General features: G+C 42.4%; 1 pseudogene; it reads left to right on the top strand.

Annotated features, from left to right (window-relative positions):
* Nucleotides 1–4206: 4206 nt before the first annotated feature.
* LOC118851197 overlaps nucleotides 4207–8417 on the top strand; it is a 74497-nt pseudogene continuing 70286 nt past the window's right edge.

Below are 8417 nucleotides of genomic sequence, written 5' to 3'. Positions count from 1 at the left end.
CACTCTTGCTAGATGTAGATCCATCATGCTAGCTATCCCTCCTAGTTTTGTGTCATATGAAAATTATTATTAGTAAACATGATAGAGTTGGGGGAGGGGCTATCAAGTTCATGTTGCATTGGTCTGTCCTAATGGAGATCCTGTTCTACAGACACTTAATTTTGGAACTAGCAATCTGGGGATAGGTCAGGATCTGAATATAAATTTGGGAATCACTTGTAGATTATGATTTCATCCATCAAAGTGGAAGAGAACAGGAAGGGAGAGATTGTACAGAAAAGAACCATGGACAGCAACTTGGGTGGCCACCCCTCCAAGAGGCAATAAGAAGAGAGAGAAGCAACAAAAATCACAGAACATCTTTCTTCCTCATTTCCTCTTGACCAAGTTCTCTACATTTTTCAAGATCTATCTAACCCAAATCTAACTTCTTCCATGATGTTTTCTCCAATCCCCTTACCATATGTGTGTTCTATGTGGATATAGGTATGGATACAGATCTTTCCTTCCTCTCAACTCACAAAGCATGTATTTTCACTATAGTTATCTGGATAGATGGTTTATCTCTCCTATTAAAACATGAATCCTCTGAGAATAGCAGCATCCTATCCCTCAAAGTACTGAACTCAGTGCTATCAGGATGATGGACATTTATTGTTTATTGAATGAATGAGCAAGTTAACTACTCGATGCTATTCAGGTGCTATCAGATTCTCAGCCAGAGGCACCCACTTCAAGGCAGTTCAGCAAGCCAAAAAATGTATACAGGGTATTCAAAACTGCTGGAGGCTATTTAAATTGGCCATTATAATCTTTATTATATACATTTTTAAGTGTAAAATGTAAATGTACTATATTAATAAGCCAAATGAGTACTATTTCAGATTTTCATCTAAACATGGCTAAAGCCATCATCAATGACCATCTAATCATCCTACTCTGGAATTACTATTAAGCTATTGAAATCAGCACAAAAGGCCCACACAATTATACTAGATTTAAACAAAACACATTTTATTTCACCACTCACAGCTGCTGAAGAACAGCTCTATGTTCAGCTGGCAGTGAGATGAGATATTGTGTATCCAAATTAAAAATAGCATTATTGCTATAGAATGATGATTTTCCACCCTGATCCTTAGATCTTCTGCCATGAAGTCATATTGAATTCATTTTTTCCAAGATTGGGTCTCCTTCCCTTGCCCAAATCTGATTAGCATGGGAATTTCAACAACCTGCTCCATGTCGAACCTGGGAAAGTTCTCCCTTCCTTAGGTAGCCTTCCTCCTTCCCCCACTCTCAGGTGCTCACCAAATTAATGCTCCACTTAGTGTGGATATTGGATCAACTTAGTGCTACTACAACTCAGAACACCTGAGCTAGAGTAATCCCCTAGCCTCAGGCTCCCAAGCAGCAGGGTACCACCATGTCCAGCCTCATATTGAACTTTGCATTATCCTATGGAGAGGAATTTCAAAGTCGTTTACAAGATATAATATTCTCAAAATGTTCCTAAGAAATGGATAGGTGAATGAATATATCACCTAGATATAATGAATGTATCGAATGAATATATCACCTAGAAGGTAAGGGACAGAAAAAATATCTCACCCAATATGCACTAAAATATTCATAACAGCATTTTTTGAGGCTCAAACAAAAAACCGAAATAATGTAGAAATCAACTAAGTGGAAATAATTAATCAAACTGTGTGTTAATATAATTGTCAATAAGCATTTATTAAGCACCTACTACGTACTTGGCAATCCAGCTAGGTGGTACAACAGACAGAGCAACAGGAATCAGGAAGACATGAGTTTAAATCCAGCCTCAGATACTTACTGGCCCTATGCCCCTGGGTTAAGTCACTTAACCTATGTTTGTCTCAGTTACCTCATCTGTAAGATGGGGATAATAATAGCATCTAGCTCTCAGGATTGTTGTAAGGATGAATGAGACAACAATGGCACGTAGTAAGCAGTAGAATCAATGTTAGCTACTGTTATTATCATCGCTTTTATTGTAAAAGAGATAGCATGGCTTGGTGGCCACAGAGTAAGTCTTAGGCATCCAGAAAATGCAAATCTAACATATATTGGTTGTGTAACCATGGGAAAATCACCTGACCACTCACTACCCCCAAGCAGCTCTCTAAGACAACAAGGAGCAAAACAGCTGTCAGTCTGCATTGGTGTCAGGAGTTTCTTTATCAGATGTTCCTATGTTGGTAACCAAAAATGGGCTCCTTAGCACTTAGTTCAACAAGTGCCCTTGAATAGTTTGGCTTTTGTTCCCTTCGAGTAATTCATTGAGCCTTACTAGGTGCTAAGCCCCAGGCCCAAACCCCTATTAGGTGTAAAACCTTAGTAGATGTGGATTGGCAACTAAGGTGGGGCCCAACGTGGGGCTAACTCCAGAGAGGGCCTAGTTTACATGTCTGGGAGAGCAGAGGTTCTTAGACCACGTGGGTTTAAGTCCACCTCTTTATGACAATTCTAGGTCACGTGGGTGAGACGCATGTGTGACTCACCCGACGCTGAAAAAGATATAAAAACCAGGGGCTGGCTGTCTGTTTTTTGGAGCTCTTTGCTGCAGCAGTGGTGGCGCATGACTCTGGGCCAGCCCTTGTTCTGAGCTCCCGGGCTGAACCTAGATGTTGGTAACTATGAATTGTATTGGGTCTGTCTGTTGGTATTTGTAATTTGTATTTTGTTCTGAAGTTCAGCATGCTGGCTTTTTCCCCTGAACTACGTGAATGCTGTCTGTATGCTGGATTAAAGTAAACTTGTCAACCCCTTCACCTTGCTTTCCTTAGTTAAGCAGATCAAAAGAACCTGTGCTATTGGCAGCTTTCCAGGTGCTGGCTATGGGTGGATCTTACACCCCCACAGAAGCTGCTAGATGGATTGTTGAAACAGTTCCCTAAACAAAACAATCACAAATTTAATTCTCTCTCCCCATATTACAAATATGAGAAGTGTACAGAAATTTGGCGAGATTGGAATGAATTGATTCAGAGCAAAGAAAGCCCAACTCAGAGAAGAATCTATACAATGACAATGACCATAATAATGTAGAGGAAAACAACACTAGAAGACTTCAGATTAATGTAATAACCAGCCAATTCTAGAGGACTGATGATGAAACACAATTTTCTCTTATTAGAGAGGTGGTGGACCACAGATGAGGAATTCTACGTGACCTATCAAATGTGGCTGATGTATGTCTGTCTTGCTGTTTCTCTCTCTCTTCTATGGATAGGGAAGGAAGGGGATTTAGAAATGATGGCACTTTCTAAAAATTCACTATAAGATCACAGATTTTTAGATCCAGAAGAGACTTCAGAGGTCATCTAGTCCAAAATACTTAACTGAGACAAAGTGACTTGCCCAAGGTCACATGGGTAGAATGCAAAAGAGCCAGAATTCAAGCCTAGCTCTTCTTACTCCAAATATGGCACTCATTACACAGAACTACACAGCTTCCAAATCGCCTAGGTTATAGAGAAGCAGATAACCATTTTGGCTGCCCTTGAGGACCCTGAACAGAACTACCCACATAGTAAGAATTACATTGGTCACAATAGCCACTAGCCAAGTCAGGAACATAAATCAGAAGCCATAATCGCAGTCCTGTATTCCATTACCATACAACACTTTCCACTTTTTCCTAATGGCACATACAACTACTAAGAAGGAGGATTTCTCCTCTAAAAGCACAATTATCCACCAGGGGAAAAGAAGTTATCTTTCTGTTAGCAGTTGCTCGATCAAAATGCTTTCATTTTTTCTAGATAAAATGACAAGTGAATTATGTTCTTAGAGAGAACTTCTATGGGGAAGATCAAACATTATAACCCTACCCTCCAGTGGGCTGCATGCCCACGGAAGCCTTGCTATAGATCATCCTTCAAGTGGCAAGACTACATTGACAGTGAATCAAAGACCAAGCCATTTACACTATGAACAGAAACACAGACTCCTCCCTCAATCCAGTCATGATTTGGCATCTATTAAGTAGCCCACATTATCATATTCTTACTACCATCAGCCTGTGCTGTCAGTCTTCAAATTTTCCAATTATGCTGATGCCAGCTGTCCCTACAATTCCATTCCAAGTTTAACGTCACCTAAAATAAAAGTTCCATTTCTGAATTGAGTGATTTGAAAGACACTGATTGGGAAGGCAAGCTTTGTAGGTAAGGCATGGGTAGGCTGAGGAAGCTGGTTAGATTCTTCACCTGAAGGATCATTATTCATTAAGTGATGATGCTAAGTCCCATTTCTTTAGTGCTTTGATGTTTGTCTCACAAAAAGCCTGAGAGGTAGATAGGGCAAGTCATACTATCTCCATTTCATAGATGAGGAAACTGAGGTTCAGAGAAATGGGCAACTTGGCTCTCTTCACATTGCCAGCAAGTGCCAGAGCTAATAATTATACGGAGATAGTCTTGCTGCAAGTCCAGTCCTCTATCAATTATACCAGGCTGACTCTCAGCATCCATCCATCCATTCAACCAACTTCCATTAAGTATCTAATAAGTACAACACACTTACGGTAGGTACTTGGGGAGATAAAATAAAAATAAGACACTATTCCTGTCCCCTAAGGTTGCAATCTAGTAATGGTCAACAGAAATGTACAAACAACGTAATACAAAATAGATTGAGATCCATGCACAAGATGATCACAAAACACTCCTTCCTCCCCTCTGCCTCTTAAAACACCCTCCCAATCCCCGCATACAAAGACACAGTTATTAGTGCCTTTCCCTCCAAACAAAATCACCCTGCATCTATTTTGTACTTACTGATACATACAAGATCAATTTCACAACTCTGCTCAAATGCATTCAATCATTCACCATTGCTTACTCCACAGGAAAAAAACAGGGCTTTTCTCTGCTTCACCCCCTTTTCCCACCTTGCCACCTATATGCTTCACTTTTCTACCTGGAGCTACAGAGACCATACCCTGGAGAGGATTAAATCACTTAGCCTTAAAACTGCTGCTCTGGGGCAGTGCTATTCTGATTGCTCAGAGTCTATGAAATCTATTCAGCACCAGAACCCCAACCAACCATGCTTCTGCCCAATCATCTTACTCCCGTGTCTCCATGCTTCTGTACTCTCCAAACCAGATCTCAAGTAACCATGGCTTGGAGGAGTCAAGCCACTGAGCTATGATCATTTAGTCATGAAAACTCAGAGAGGAGAGAGTTTGCAGGAAGAGAGTGGTTACCTGTGCGAAACACAAATGAGAGCTCAGGAAAGATGAAGACTGAAAAAAGACCATTGGATTTGTCAATTAAGATATCATGGATAATTTTGGACAGGTGATTTCAGCTAAGTGATAACATTGAAGGTCAGAGAGCAACAGGCTGAGGATTTAGAGAGGAAGTGAAGGCAATGAAACTGGACAGTTTTTTTAATCAAAATTTGGTGGAGAAAGAAGAAAAATATAAGATAATAGCTTGAAGGTATGCTAGGGCCTAGAAAGACTTCTATAAGGAAATTAGAATACTCTTAAGTGTTTGTGGGCACCAGGTACAGATCCAATAAACAGGGAGAGGTTGGCAATCAAAGAGAAAGTAGGAATGATCACAGGGGCATTGTGCAAATAATTCTGAAGATGCTACATGATAGAGTCCCAGAACACCTCAGTCTCTGAAGAATTAAAGTCAAAAGTCACCCAAAAGAAATCTTCTGTTACAAACAAAGCAATGAAACAGATATCAAACTCAGAATTCACAAATTTTACAGATCAAAGAATACCCACAAATGTGCGATAAACAAGATTTGGGAAGATATCAACCTATTATACAGGAGTGATGAAGAAGCTGTTGTGGATTTTGAAGATGTTCAAGGTCGTTGTGTTATAAAGTATTGGGAATCCATGACAGAACCTTCTGAGAAATATTCTATCGGTGACCTGGAACACTTTTATTTCCAAGAGGCCTACAATGCAAAAAGTAAAAATTTTGAAGAAGTCCCAAGATATGCCCATGGTGATAAGGACAAAGGAAAAGGCAAAGGCAAAAGCAGGGGAGAATCTGTAGCAGTGGAGACAAGTGAGAAGGAAACAGAAGTAAAGCTGCCCAAGCTTCACTCCATGGATGTGTTCTCTGGCTGTGGAGTATTGTCTGAAGGCTTTCACCAATCAGGAATATCAGAAACACTGTGGGCCATTGAAATGTGGAAGCCTGCAGCCCAGGTATTCCGGGTGAATAATCCTCAATCCACTATGTTCACAGAAGATTGCAATGTTCTCCTGAAGATGGTTATGTCTGGGGAGAAGATCAATTCTGTGGGCCAGAAGTTGCCTCAGAAAGGAGATGTAGAAATGCTGTGTGGTGGCCCACCCTGCCAAGGGTTTAGTGGCATGAACCACTTCAACTCACGCGCTTATTCCAAGTTCAAGAACTCCCTAGTTGTCTCCTTCCTCAGCTACTGTGATTACTACAGGCTGAAGTTTTTCCTACTAGAGAATGTAAGAAACTTTCTGTCATTCAAGCATTCCATGATCCTGAAGCTGACCCTCCGATGTCTGGTTCGAATGGGGTATCAGTGCACATTTGGTATTTTACAGGCTGGCCACTACGGCATTGCTCAGACAAGAAGAAGGGCCATCATCCTGGCTGCAGCCCCAGGCAAGAAACTCCCCAAGTCTCCAGAGCCCCTGCATGTTTTCGCACCCTGAGCCTGCCAGCTCAGTGCAGTGGTGGATAATAACAGATGTTAGCAATATAAAGAGGCTGCGTTCTGCTCCATTTCGAACAATGACCGTCTATGATGCAATGTCAGACTTTCCAGATATCAAGAATGGTGCCACAGAAGAAGAGACTGCTTACGAGGAGGAGCCCAAATGTTGGTTCCAGAGACAGATAAGGGACTCACAAGATCAACAAATTCTTCGGGACCATGTCTGTAAGAAAATGAGTGCCTTGGTGAGTGCTCGAATAAAACTGATTCCCCCAAACCCAGGGTCAGACTGGCGAGACCTTTCTAACACCCAGGTGCGCATCTCAGATGGCACTGTGACCAAGAAACTCCGCTATAACCATAATGATAAGAAGAACGGACGTAGCAGTACTGGAGCCTTCAGAGGGGTTTGCGCCTGTGCCAACAGTAAACCATGCAATCCTGCAGATAGACAGTTCAACACCTCGATTCCATGGTGCCTGCCCAGGCACAACCATTGGGCTGGGCTCTTCCATAGATGGAATAGGATGGCTTCTTCAGCACTACAATTACTGATCCTGAACCCATGGGCCAGCAGGGTCAAGTACTTCACCCAGAACAGCACCGAGTAGTGAGGCCAGAAGCAACTGAAGCTGTAGTTCTGTAGCTGCCCCACCTCCGCTGCCCCCAGGGTGGTGGCTGAACCAGGAACTCTATCACCCTGTCCCCAGCAGCTTTTCCCACTAACCTTCTCTGTTGTCTTTGGTGTTTGGGTTGAGAAGTCTGGTAACTGCTGCAGCTCACTGATTCAGGGCACTAGGGCACGCTCCGCCCGGCTCTTGGTCCGGTTGGTCCGCGCCACCCATGCTGGGCTCTGCTCTGCTCCGTTCTGCTCTGCTCCCAGCTCCGTGCGTGAAAGACCTCACCCAGCAACCATCCAGGCTGTCCTGGGCTGGAGCCTTGCTTCCCTCTGCTATTTTGTGGGTTCTGCAGTTCTAGAATTGGTTCAGAGCCATTTTTACAGGTTTTTTGAGGGAATTGGCGGGCAGCTCATGCTAGTCGCCGCTTCCCAGCCACCATCTTGGCCTATATAAATTTGCTGTCCCTCTTCTGAGTTTCTTAAACCGATGAAATTATAATTCACAAGTGCAATGCCTATCTTTAAGAATCCAAGGGTCCCACAAAATGGTCTGCAATTTACTTTGTTGGGCAGAGTGCTCATAGGAAAAGCTCTCCCTCCTCCACAAATGATCATCTTCATACTTCTCTGTTTACATGTTCCATGTGCCCAAAAGAAGGCAAACTCTCCCAAGGGCATTGACTTTTTTCATTTCTTCACTACACCCCTCCCCCAAAGGCACAGCACCTCTAGCAGAGAGGATATTTAATGAATGTTTATCATATTGAATGAGACAAAAAATCCAGTTTAAGCTTCATTGTTGTTCTACAAGCCAATCCCCTCCTTTTTTTTCTTCTCAATTAATCCAAAGGTATCTATTAAGTACCTTGTATGCACCAGGGACTGTGCTGTTGTTGTTCAGTCGTGTCTAACTCTTCTGACCCCACTTGGGGTTTTCTTGGCAAAGATCCTGGAGTGGTTTGCCATTTCCTTCTCCAGGTCATTTTACAGATGAGAAAACTAAAGCAAACAGGATTTAGTGACTTGCCCAGGGTCATGCATCTGGTAAGTGTCTGAGGCTGAATTTGAACACTTCCTGACTCCAAAGCTGGGCACT

Source organism: Trichosurus vulpecula, chromosome 5 (genome assembly GCF_011100635.1).
Source record: "Trichosurus vulpecula isolate mTriVul1 chromosome 5, mTriVul1.pri, whole genome shotgun sequence".
NCBI lineage: Eukaryota > Metazoa > Chordata > Mammalia > Diprotodontia > Phalangeridae > Trichosurus > Trichosurus vulpecula.
Note: the sequence above shows the minus strand (reverse complement) of the source record. Positions and strands in the feature narration are given on the sequence as shown.